This window comes from Spodoptera frugiperda, chromosome 2 (assembly GCF_023101765.2).
Source record: "Spodoptera frugiperda isolate SF20-4 chromosome 2, AGI-APGP_CSIRO_Sfru_2.0, whole genome shotgun sequence".
NCBI lineage: Eukaryota > Metazoa > Arthropoda > Insecta > Lepidoptera > Noctuidae > Spodoptera > Spodoptera frugiperda.
Window position 1 is genome coordinate 11352865 of NC_064213.1, and position 14091 is coordinate 11366955.

At 40.4% G+C, this 14091-nt stretch overlaps 1 protein-coding gene across 2 annotated transcripts in view; it reads right to left on the reverse strand.

The window, feature by feature from the left end:
- LOC118269053 (uncharacterized) overlaps nt 1-14091 on the reverse strand; it is a 72206-nt gene that overhangs the window by 57605 nt on the left and 510 nt on the right. The gene's annotated exons all lie outside the window — the stretch shown is intronic.

Below are 14091 nucleotides of genomic sequence, written 5' to 3' on the forward strand. Positions count from 1 at the left end.
AACTCGACAGTACATTGAACTTTAAAACCACAATCTAAGCTTCTTATGTCCAAATAACAGAGGCCTTAGTACGAGTTTGTTCGAGATCGAAGCGGCGGCATTCGGCATTCCGATTGGTTAGTTCATACTCGCCAGCCAACGCGCTCTCGTTAAAACTCCTACTAAGGGTACAGAACAGTAAATTAGAAAGCGAACAAAATGGCGCCTGTCATTTATTAATCTCTGAATGTCTGACAAATGGCAACACTCCCGTGCGGATTAATTTGGCAATGTGGGCTAAATCTGTGTACAGCGACTATAATGCAAGTATTGATGCGGCAGTAGTTGGTTTAGTGAGCAATTACTACTGTGGCTCATTCGGATTTCGGTTTGTTATTTAGTTTTTATGATTTGTTGATTAACTACCTACTTAGTTGAAATATCTTTATCACTAAAAGAGTGAAAGAGCCAACTAAAGAAGTTTTTCCGGAGCTGCGGACTAGCTAGAGGGTTTCCCAGGGCTCCGGCTCGACAAGCAGGAGTAGGAACGGGGTGGTTTTTAGTCAGTAAGAGTCTGACACTCCCTCGATTGATGATTGATGATTTGCCCCCTTAAAAATAAATGAAAAAAAACTAAAGAAGTTTCGAAGAAGCCAACTAAAGAACCCATTTTGATACACACACATCACATCACACAGTTTCTGATAATTAACCTTATAAAGATGATTAGAAATAGAAAAACCCTGAGATCCAAGTAGTGTACACGGCCACTTAATATTACCAATAACGTATCAAGCTACCACATTCTGGATATGTTTATATAGGTTATTTATACATGTTATTTTTATAACAACGAAAAGGTATATTAGCATTTCAGATTTAGAATGTGAACGATGAAATGTAATATTAAAAAGGAAAACAGTAACAAATAATCGAAAATATTCCACTGAGTCATGGAAGCGGATTACAAAAGGGCAATTGTTTAAAAAAACGGGAGATTTTTAGCTAATCTGAGTGAACATGGAACGGCGTTGCATATTTATGAGGCCGGGAACTGCCTGGAATTATTGTAGTCTATTAAAAAATAACGTTAGCCGACTTCGTTAAAAAACGATTATTTAGTTAATGTTTTAATCGTTGTTGTTCTACATAAAATGACTTAGTATTTCATGCACGCCTCTTCTTACGTTATTTTGGTACTGTTGCTATTTTTTGAACGGAGTTACTGAGCTTATGATTTGTATTTTCATAGAAAAATATCGAAAGAAAATTAATAAAAAATAATACCTCTCAAACTTAATTTATATAGCAATTTAAAAACCATTGCATCAACTTAGAACATGCAGAAAGAAAATTAATTTTATCCTACAGTTCAAAATATCTGAGTCTTGATTAAAATTCTGGTAAATCTTTTATTTATGGTATAAGCTGGTAAACAAGCAGACGGATCACCTGATCGTAAGCAATCGCTGCTGCCCATGGACACCCAAAACAAGTGCGTGCGTTACAAGTGCGTTGCCGGGCTTTTGAGGGTTAGGAATCGGGGTTTGGAAGATTGGGAAGAGGGCCCCCGATAACCTCACTCATATAACCCAAGCGTTGTTTCACGTCGGTTTTCTGTGAGGTCGTGGTATCACTCCGACCCATTTTGGTTTTTACATTTAATGGGTCGACGTTTGGCCGCTATCACACCTGATGGTAAGTGGTGGAGCACGTCTGCCCATAAGCAAACTATTATTCACTCGGGCCTTAAAAACACCTAGATTATACTCATCAGGAAACACAGACTCCGGCAAGGAGTTCCACTCCCTAGCAGTTCGCACATTCGTCCCAAAGCATGGCTCTCCCACACTTAAATCTCAATCAGTACTACTACGTCTTCACAAAAAGCATCGCAATTAGGTACTATACAACAATTACAACAGCTACTACCAAATGTAATTAAATACGGCATCCCATCAATACACGTCACATCCATCTGTTTGTCTGTTTATCCGGAACACAAGACGCCCCGCTAAGCTGCTTGAGTTACGCATTCTGACCGATTGATATATAACTTTATATGTATAGTTTCACATCAAGTTACACAGCCAGTATAAACTGACCTTGGAATGCGCGCAAAAATCATACAAAATGAGACCATGATATACTGGTTTTGTATAGCTCGATGTGCAACCATATAAAGATAAACATATATATATAGTGATAAGTCCGATAATACAACTATGTGTTAAGTCAGAAGGCCTACTTGGTAGTTTTCGCCAACATTTCCTCGTTTGACATCTAACACCTAAAACAATCTAAGGAGTAAATGAGGAAAACTTGTCATTTTCCTCTTGCAGCTAAAGAACAAAGGATAGTTAAAATTTGCTGGAACATTCTCGTAATTGAGAAATATCGTTTTTGTTTATTTCACTGCTGTGTTATTATCATTATTACATCAGCCACAAGACGCGTACATCCAATAACTTACAGATCAACTGGATAGGTTTTTTTTATGTAATAGGAGGCAAACGAGCAAACAAGTCACCTTAAGGTAAACGATCAGCGCCGCCTATGGACACCCGCAACACCAGAGGAGTCACCGGTGCGTGCTTTTTTTTAAAAAGAAGTAGGTATGCTCTTTTCTTGAAGGTCGTATCAAAGGTAAAGGGTAAGGTTCTAAAGATCCCAAAATGGTCATCAAGATTTGAATAATACTAAACTTTTTCAAAAAATAATCTAATCCTACTTCCCAAACAAGAACATCATCAAAATATCTATGTATCTACATAAAATAAACTCAACAAGCAAATGAGCGTTACTCCAACCAATATTATTACTCCATTATTATTTAAATCCGCTTGTATTACTGCGCAAATCTGTATTCGCGGATGTGTAGTATCAACAAATCACACAACAAAGGGCTGTGTCCCTATATAACATGAAATATGGGCGACACGAGACCCTACCCAATGGCCTCGTCACAGATAATGTGCTAAAGACACTGTTGACCTTTTTCTGATAACTTTTTAAAGCGATTTCCGATATTAAAAACTGGTAGTTGTTTGATTTATGATGTTAAAGATGGTAATTTAGATGATAATGATAAGGGATGATGAAGATGATAGGAACATTTGGTGGTTGTTTATATTTTAGTACAAACTAGCTTCCGCCCGCGACTCCGTCCGCGTGGATGTCGGTCTTCGCGTGGATGTTTTATTTCTCCATTTTGAGGAACTCTAACAATGACATCTTATAAATATCTATTGGAGCCAAATACGGCTAGGCCCATAATAATTAAGGATATCCCTCTACTGCTATTAAGCTTGCGTTCTGTAGTATAAAAGTGAAAAATTAAGTTTTTTTTTTCTACTTATTTTTCCAGGATAAAAAGTATCTTATTTTATGCCCAGGATAATAAGGTATAATTATATCAAGTTTCATCGAAATCAAACCGTTAGTTTTCACGTGATGCCTGAACATAGAGATAGACAGAAAGACAAAAAAAAATAATCATATATTCCGGTTTAGTATCGATCTATAATAAAATAAAAGTACCTACGCCTTTACCTACTTAATAGAAACTAAGCGTAATTCATGTATATATTTGGTGTTTCTGTACCGATTTCTATGTTTTTTTTTTTTATTTAATAGGTAATAATGTTAATTAATGATGAATGAATGATGAATGATATTTATTTCTGTAAATGATGAATGATATTTATTTCTGTAAATAGATTATAAAATAACACTTTTACACGTCAATATTTCAAATAGCTAGATGAGGCCGGCATTTCCTATCCGACTACTCTGAGAAGAAATGCCGAAACAAACTCAGAGGTCATAGTCTCTTTTAAAGTCCAGACAAAATCAATTAAATATGTCGGAGAACCGTGCAAGTTTATTCTGTAGTGGTCTTTTGAGGAAAGAACCACAGCAGTTTGAGCGGACCTGTTCAGATGGCAGCACGCATGTGTCAGTTTACAATGAGCTCAGCTGACGGCTGTTGCTGTATGATCCGACGAACAATACCTACCAAAAGAACATTTGGGTAGGCCACACAAATGCTCACACTGTCAGAATATAATTAACTAAAAGTGAAATGACTAGGCAAACTCTCACACGGTCCTCAAACTAACAATTTTAAAAATAATATGTGAAAACAAAAAAATATCGAATGATATTAATGTATATCATGTCAAATTGTATAAAAATGTAACTTGTGTTACAAACATGTCAACATGACCTGTGTGGACATTATAGCGGCTCACTCCCAAGCCTCACTATCATCTAAGTAGTCTTTAATTTTATAAAAAGCTTTACTATACAGTTTTTCTTTAATAACATTTTTAAATTTATTCAGGCTCAAACTTTGAATATCGCTGGGAATTTTATTGTAAAAGCGTATGCATTGACATCTGAACGAACCACTTATTTTCTTAAGTCTAGTAGTGGGAACAATATATTTGTTTTTACTTCTAGTGTTTATATTATGTATATCACAATACTTTTTGAATAAATTAATGTTTTTGTGAGCATACACTACATTTTCATAAATGTATTGAAAAGGAACAGTCAATATATTAATTTCTTTAAATAGTTCCCTAAGAGAGTGCCTCGGACTAAGATTATAAATTGGTCGAATGGCTCTTTTCTGCAGCACAAAGACAGACTGAATGTCAGCAGCATTTCCCCACAGGAGGATACCATATGACATGATACTATGAAAATAACTAAAGTATACTAATCGCGCTGTATTTACATCGGTCAAATTTCTAATTTTTTTAACGGCATATGCTGCAGAGCTGAGTCTTTTCGACAACTTATCTACGTGTGGAGCCCACTGTAGCTTAGCGTCCAGAGTTATACCTAAAAAGACAGTTGAATCTACAGGGTCCAACTCCTCGCCTTTGATTAGCACGCTGGTTTTCACATGTCTAACATTTGGTGTTGTGAATTTAATGCATTTAGTTTTTGATTCATTAAGTAATAAATTATTGGCACTAAACCAGCGTACTATTTTTGAGAGAGCACTATTTACATGATCACTGACTAATTGTCCACGTTTGAGTTTAAACAATAAAGATGTATCATCAGCAAACAGTACTATCCCATGGTTATCCTTCACAAGGTAAGGTAAATCATTAATATAAATAAGAAAGAGAAACGGGCCGAGAATTGACCCCTGCGGAACACCCATCCTAACAATAGACCCGGAGGAAACTTTTCCGTTAATGTCGACTCTCTGAATCCTATCACTCAAGTATGAAATAAGAGGATCCAGAGAGCTGCCCCGTATTCCATAATGGGATAGCTTCCTGATCAGTGTTTCATGAGAGACACAATCGAACGCCTTGGATAAGTCACAAAAAATACCCAATGCGTCGGCCGAGTCCTCCCATGCATCATAAATGTTATTAAGAAGTTCAACACCGGCATCAGTTGTTGAACGACCCCTTGTAAAACCAAACTGGTTTCCATGTAATAATTTATTTCTATTAAAGAATCTTTGCAACTGATATAAAATAATTTTTTCAAAAATTTTACTGAAAATTTTAGAACATTTCCGTCATACATGATTTCTGTGTAGCTTTAACCATTAAGGCCGCACACGCGACGGAAGCTTCAAAAATGGAGTAAGTTCTCCGGTTTTCCCAACATTTCCCTTCACTGCTCTGCTCCTATTGATCGTAGCGTGATGAAAAGTATACTATAACCTGCCCAGGAGTATGAAGAACAATTGTACCAAGTTTCGTTGAAATCTGTCGAGTAGTTTTTGTTTCTATAAAGAACATACAGACAGACAGACAGACAGACAGACAGACAGACAGACAGACAGACAGACAGACAGACAGACAGACAGACAGACAGACAGACAGACAGACAGACAGACAGACAGACAGACAGACAGACAGACAGACAGACAGACAGACAGACAGACAGACAGACAGACAGACAGACAGACAGACAGACAGACAGACAGACAGACAGACAGACAGACAGACAGACAGACAGACAGACAGACAGACAGACAGACAGACAGACAGACAGACAGACAGACAGACAGACAGACAGACAGACAGACAGACAGACAGACAGACAGACAGACAGACAGACAGACAGACAGACAGACAGACAGACAGACAGACAGACAGACAGACAGACAGACAGACAGACAGACAGACAGACAGACAGACAGACAGACAGACAGACAGACAGACAGACAGACAGACAGACAGACAGACAGACAGACAGACAGACAGACAGACAGACAGACAGACAGACAGACAGACAGACAGACAGACAGACAGACAGACAGACAGACAGACAGACAGACAGACAGACAGACAGACAGACAGACAGACAGACAGACAGACAGACAGACAGACAGACAGACAGACAGACAGACAGACAGACAGACAGACAGACAGACAGACAGACAGACAGACAGACAGACAGACAGACAGACAGACAGACAGACAGACAGACAGACAGACAGACAGACAGACAGACAGACAGACAGACAGACAGACAGACAGACAGACAGACAGACAGACAGACAGACAGACAGACAGACAGACAGACAGACAGACAGACAGACAGACAGACAGACAGACAGACAGACAGACAGACAGACAGACAGACAGACAGACAGACAGACAGACAGACAGACAGACAGACAGACAGACAGACAGACAGACAGACAGACAGACAGACAGACAGACAGACAGACAGACAGACAGACAGACAGACAGACAGACAGACAGACAGACAGACAGACAGACAGACAGACAGACAGACAGACAGACAGACAGACAGACAGACAGACAGACAGACAGACAGACAGACAGACAGACAGACAGACAGACAGACAGACAGACAGACAGACAGACAGACAGACAGACAGACAGACAGACAGACAGACAGACAGACAGACAGACAGACAGACAGACAGACAGACAGACAGACAGACAGACAGACAGACAGACAGACAGACAGACAGACAGACAGACAGACAGACAGACAGACAGACAGACAGACAGACAGACAGACAGACAGACAGACAGACAGACAGACAGACAGACAGACAGACAGACAGACAGACAGACAGACAGACAGACAGACAGACAGACAGACAGACAGACAGACAGACAGACAGACAGACAGACAGACAGACAGACAGACAGACAGACAGACAGACAGACAGACAGACAGACAGACAGACAGACAGACAGACAGACAGACAGACAGACAGACAGACAGACAGACAGACAGACAGACAGACAGACAGACAGACAGACAGACAGACAGACAGACAGACAGACAGACAGACAGACAGACAGACAGACAGACAGACAGACAGACAGACAGACAGACAGACAGACAGACAGACAGACAGACAGACAGACAGACAGACAGACAGACAGACAGACAGACAGACAGACAGACAGACAGACAGACAGACAGACAGACAGACAGACAGACAGACAGACAGACAGACAGACAGACAGACAGACAGACAGACAGACAGACAGACAGACAGACAGACAGACAGACAGACAGACAGACAGACAGACAGACAGACAGACAGACAGACAGACAGACAGACAGACAGACAGACAGACAGACAGACAGACAGACAGACAGACAGACAGACAGACAGACAGACAGACAGACAGACAGACAGACAGACAGACAGACAGACAGACAGACAGACAGACAGACAGACAGACAGACAGACAGACAGACAGACAGACAGACAGACAGACAGACAGACAGACAGACAGACAGACAGACAGACAGACAGACAGACAGACAGACAGACAGACAGACAGACAGACAGACAGACAGACAGACAGACAGACAGACAGACAGACAGACAGACAGACAGACAGACAGACAGACAGACAGACAGACAGACAGACAGACAGACAGACAGACAGACAGACAGACAGACAGACAGACAGACAGACAGACAGACAGACAGACAGACAGACAGACAGACAGACAGACAGACAGACAGACAGACAGACAGACAGACAGACAGACAGACAGACAGACAGACAGACAGACAGACAGACAGACAGACAGACAGACAGACAGACAGACAGACAGACAGACAGACAGACAGACAGACAGACAGACAGACAGACAGACAGACAGACAGACAGACAGACAGACAGACAGACAGACAGACAGACAGACAGACAGACAGACAGACAGACAGACAGACAGACAGACAGACAGACAGACAGACAGACAGACAGACAGACAGACAGACAGACAGACAGACAGACAGACAGACAGACAGACAGACAGACAGACAGACAGACAGACAGACAGACAGACAGACAGACAGACAGACAGACAGACAGACAGACAGACAGACAGACAGACAGACAGACAGACAGACAGACAGACAGACAGACAGACAGACAGACAGACAGACAGACAGACAGACAGACAGACAGACAGACAGACAGACAGACAGACAGACAGACAGACAGACAGACAGACAGACAGACAGACAGACAGACAGACAGACAGACAGACAGACAGACAGACAGACAGACAGACAGACAGACAGACAGACAGACAGACAGACAGACAGACAGACAGACAGACAGACAGACAGACAGACAGACAGACAGACAGACAGACAGACAGACAGACAGACAGACAGACAGACAGACAGACAGACAGACAGACAGACAGACAGACAGACAGACAGACAGACAGACAGACAGACAGACAGACAGACAGACAGACAGACAGACAGACAGACAGACAGACAGACAGACAGACAGACAGACAGACAGACAGACAGACAGACAGACAGACAGACAGACAGACAGACAGACAGACAGACAGACAGACAGACAGACAGACAGACAGACAGACAGACAGACAGACAGACAGACAGACAGACAGACAGACAGACAGACAGACAGACAGACAGACAGACAGACAGACAGACAGACAGACAGACAGACAGACAGACAGACAGACAGACAGACAGACAGACAGACAGACAGACAGACAGACAGACAGACAGACAGACAGACAGACAGACAGACAGACAGACAGACAGACAGACAGACAGACAGACAGACAGACAGACAGACAGACAGACAGACAGACAGACAGACAGACAGACAGACAGACAGACAGACAGACAGACAGACAGACAGACAGACAGACAGACAGACAGACAGACAGACAGACAGACAGACAGACAGACAGACAGACAGACAGACAGACAGACAGACAGACAGACAGACAGACAGACAGACAGACAGACAGACAGACAGACAGACAGACAGACAGACAGACAGACAGACAGACAGACAGACAGACAGACAGACAGACAGACAGACAGACAGACAGACAGACAGACAGACAGACAGACAGACAGACAGACAGACAGACAGACAGACAGACAGACAGACAGACAGACAGACAGACAGACAGACAGACAGACAGACAGACAGACAGACAGACAGACAGACAGACAGACAGACAGACAGACAGACAGACAGACAGACAGACAGACAGACAGACAGACAGACACAGACAGACAGACAGACAAAAATTTTTCTGATTGCATTTTTGGCGTCAGTATCGATTACTAATCACCCGCTGATAGTTATTTTGGAAATATATTTCATGTACAGAATTGACCTCTCTACAGATTTATTATAAGTATAGAAGATGTGGCAATTAGATTTGTTATCTTAAGTTCAGGCCATTTGTTAGGTTTAGCTTTTCATTATACGAGTATCTGGAACGGCGGACAACCTAGCAAGTTACCGGGATTCCAGCACCAAACAAGAGTACGAACGGGCTAGTTTTTAGTCAGTAAGAGTCTGACACTACCTCTCGCCTCAGCCAAGGTGAAAGAAGGCTTTTGATGATTTTCCTCCTTCAAACAGGAATGTTTTTCTGTATCAGTCTATTCTTAACTTCAATCGGTATATCGCACACGCTGTGACTAACGTAAAACCTAAAAAAAAAGGGTTATTGCTTATACTGTACTGCTAACCGTTAACCAGGAATATAGACATAATATTAAAATATAAGTACAAGATGAACCTCCAACCATTTCCCCTCAGCTCCACAACCTCACACAAAAGGTTACAAACGTCTTTGTGAAAGACACAAAGAAAATCGCCACAAGCTTCACAATCGTACGAAATCTACTTTTTGATATTTCAAATGTTACCTGACACAAGTGACGCCACTCTTAATTCCCAAAAGAAAGTAAATATTGAATGTTTATTGAGCAGAAATAAATCGCCATTGACGGAACATCTCTAGAGACGAGATGAACTAAGTATTATTTGAATCGACATCAAATAAATGGAAGTTACTAGCGAAGGAGCAGTGGACTTGTTTCATTCATTTTATGGTCACAAGCGTGGCTTTTTGTGTTCTAAGAAATGTGGTTTTCGATTTCCGTAAACTTAAGTTAAGAGTGGAAGACTGAAGTATACCTGCATGTCAGCATGGTTGCAAGTTTCACTGAAAGGAATGGTCATCAAAGACATCGACAAACATATCTGTTTGACACAAAACTAAACAGCTTTTAAAGGTTCACTAATCTTGGAAACGGTCTTCTCCACCATTCCTTTCCCCAGTTGCCTTAGCCCTCGCTGCTTCAAGGAAAACACGTCTAAACTTAATGACAACACATTTCCCGCCATATTTGTTTTGCGCTAAAAGAAAATGGCGGCCAGGGCCAGTAGATACAAATGAGCGCCATTGTGGCAGTCGACCCGCGCCTCGCTTGAACCAACTGACTTATTTATTACCTTCGCACTTTACAAAATGTAGAACGTAAGATGTTATGAAAAGAATAGAGAAAATATTTATTCTTCTACTTTTTTAGCCTTTCTTTTCCTTTTCTTATTTGTCTTACGTGTTGGCAGCTGCTGCGTGGAAAATACTGAGCAGTTATTTTTCTCGTATAAAGAAAATATTGAAATTATTTTCTTGCTCATTCTTCTCAACACATTAACTAAAACTACAACAATAATTCATGATGCTGTTGACAGTAATGTCGGCCAAATATACCATTTTACATTTTATTTTTCACAAAATACACGAGTCTTGTGTGACCATTAATTTTCAATCTCAATTTAGGAATAGAAAACCTCTACAATCAACAATAGAGCCAGCTCTAAAAATGGAGATAAAAAACCATCACAATCAAAAATAAAAGGCAACCAGAAATAGAGTACAAAACTCCAAAGTACCGAAATGAGTACAAAAGAAGAGGTCAGTAATACCTAGGTACCAAGTGCCAAGCAAGGTCGCCTCGGTACCGATAAAGTTGAAAAGGTTCTACCCAACCGCCAAAATAAAGCGATTCAATCTAACTTTATGTTCACAAGTAGGGCTGTACTTTCAAAACGATCTGACCACCTCAGGATAAATTATCTGGAAGATAGGTTCAATAGCTTGCAAATATTATCACGCTTAGTATTCAATACAGGAGAAGTATCTGTATTGTGACTAAGATATTGTTTTGTTAAATCTACTTGGACAGACACCGAGACAGATCCCCTGATGGTAAGCAATCACCGCCGCCCATGGACACCCGAAACACCAGAGATTAAGAATTTGAGGGTTGTTGGGGAAGCGGCTCCTAGGAAAATAGGGAGGGGGGAATTTGGACCTCCGGTAACCTCACTTACACAACGCAAATGTTGTTTCACGTTGGTTTTCTGTGAGGCTGTAGTCACGCCGGTTGAGCCGGCCCATTCATTCCGAAGCATGACTCTCCCACACAGACTGAAGTAACAGTTGCCATTAAGGTACCGTTGGGTTAGAGAATTGAAACACGCCAAGCCAAGCAGGCAGGCGTAGCATATGATGACGTCCAGCTAAGTAAGTAACGAATTATACATGATACCATTGGAGAGGCCAACGTCGAATACCACAGCTGGAAATAAGATTAATCAGCCTGTATGCAACCAAACCTGTATGGATTGATGCTGATTAAATTAACGGCATAGTACGTGCATCCTGCACCTGTTGTCGGATTCAATTTACTCCATGTAATGGATTCCAAATAACTGTCAATTTGTTGACTGATGACAAATCCTAGTAAGTATCAATGTGACTTTTGCGAGTTATGTACCTAGTTTCTAAGATTATTTAGATAACACTAACATACGGTGAAGGAAAACATGTATTGTGAGGAAACTTGGTGTTATAATTTCTAATCATAATTTTTAAATCGCTAATCCGCCTTGAGCAAGCGTGGTGTTTAAGCTCAATCCTTATCCGTGTGAGATGAGGACGTTTGGGACCCACTTATAGCCTGATATTACGATATGTGAAATTGACTGATTCAAAGATCAAATCCACATTCTCATTTTCCACAATCACGTTTGTACCCCACTCCCCAAAGATTCAATATCATAGAACATATACGTATAAAACCGTGCCCTTGACAAGGTTAAAAGTATTCCAATAAGGTTATACCCAGACACCTACATCAAGAGGTATATTTATGCGTAACACGGGAGTCAACCCCCACACAATATTAGGGCTCGGCTGATAATATTCCCGGGAACATTACAGGTACCGACATTCATATCTTCAGCTAAAGATGGCTGACGTAAATAGCTGAGGAGGCGCGTAATATAATATCGTGCTTATATTCGGAACGGAGCAAACAGATACCTATCTAATTGTAGTTTTTTGTGTGATATAGGGTAAATGGTAAGACAGGTCGCCTGATGTAGACGAGTGACATGATGTTAAGCGATCAGGACTGCCCATGGAGTCTCGCAACACCAGAAAAGTTAAGAGTACGTTTCCGAGTTTTTAAAAAGGGCTTGAACTTCTAAATGTTGTTTTAGTTTGACAATCCTGTATATATTACATCAGTTCATTCTATAATTAAGTTGAGCGAGGCAATAGTTTTGTTACCTACGTTATTGGTTTCATAATAATAGGTGTCAGGCTGTTACCAAATACCTACTAAGCATCAACTTTATCCCTTTTATTATTACTTACTTTTTGTCTGACACCTTTTTTGTAAGTAAGTATTTTTTTTCAAGTGTGGGAGAGCCATGCTTTGGTACTACGGCCTGACAGAAAACCGAAATCGAACTTCTGAACACTTGTGCCTGTAGTCGGCAATGGACTCCCCTTTTTTATAACGAGACTAATAAACATAACTATCGTATAGTGGGTATGCAGAGGTCTCGGCATAGCTGGGGAGTATTTATATCCTACTACACCTTCTTCTTTTTCGATAAGGAAAAACCATTGAAGTGGTTGTATATAAGACAATATTGTCATTGCACCTGACATTACTGCCTTTATAATCAAATGCCTTTAAAACTTCCTCTCTTGATCAATCCACCATTGCTCACCATGCTTGATTATCCAGTATCCAAATGCTTCCAAATAACCCTTCCATCAGTTTGCAATAATCTCTTAGTAAGTATTATTTAGGGAGACAAATACACATTCCCATAACTATTATCGATAATGATATGGTACATAGTTTCATGGGTTGAAACCATATATTTCGGCTTTTTTAACGACTTCGTCTCTTTGAGGCAACATCGCCCAGTGCTGTTGTTTCTAATTAAAATCGTAAAATCTTACAAAAAAACTAAACTAAATAGTTACTTATATTTAATCAGAGCATTAATCTCATTTTTTTATCTATTAGATTTGCGAATTATTTATTTTATGGTTTGCTATTGTAAAAAAGGATTGTTCTATACTGAAAGCCGAACGAAATTTGAAATAATTCAGATATAAAATATAGTAATAAATACAATGAAAATCGAATTGTAAAAAAAAATCGTACATTCATTGACAAAAATCATTAACAGAAGCCTCTTAATATAAAACACAATCCCATATACAGAAAAAAACGTCACATAAAAACACTCCATTAAAGTTTCATCCAAGACAATCCTTTTAACGACTGAGATCTCCAATCAGGTAACCGAGTAAGGACATGACGAGCTCAATACTTCCACTCTTTTGAGGTCAAACACGTCTTAAGCACACAAAAGCACAGTTCATCGCTTAGTTACATAAATGTAGATGGCAATTGTTGCTTACGTTATACGTTGCTCCCATCCAGCCACCGGTGGGCTC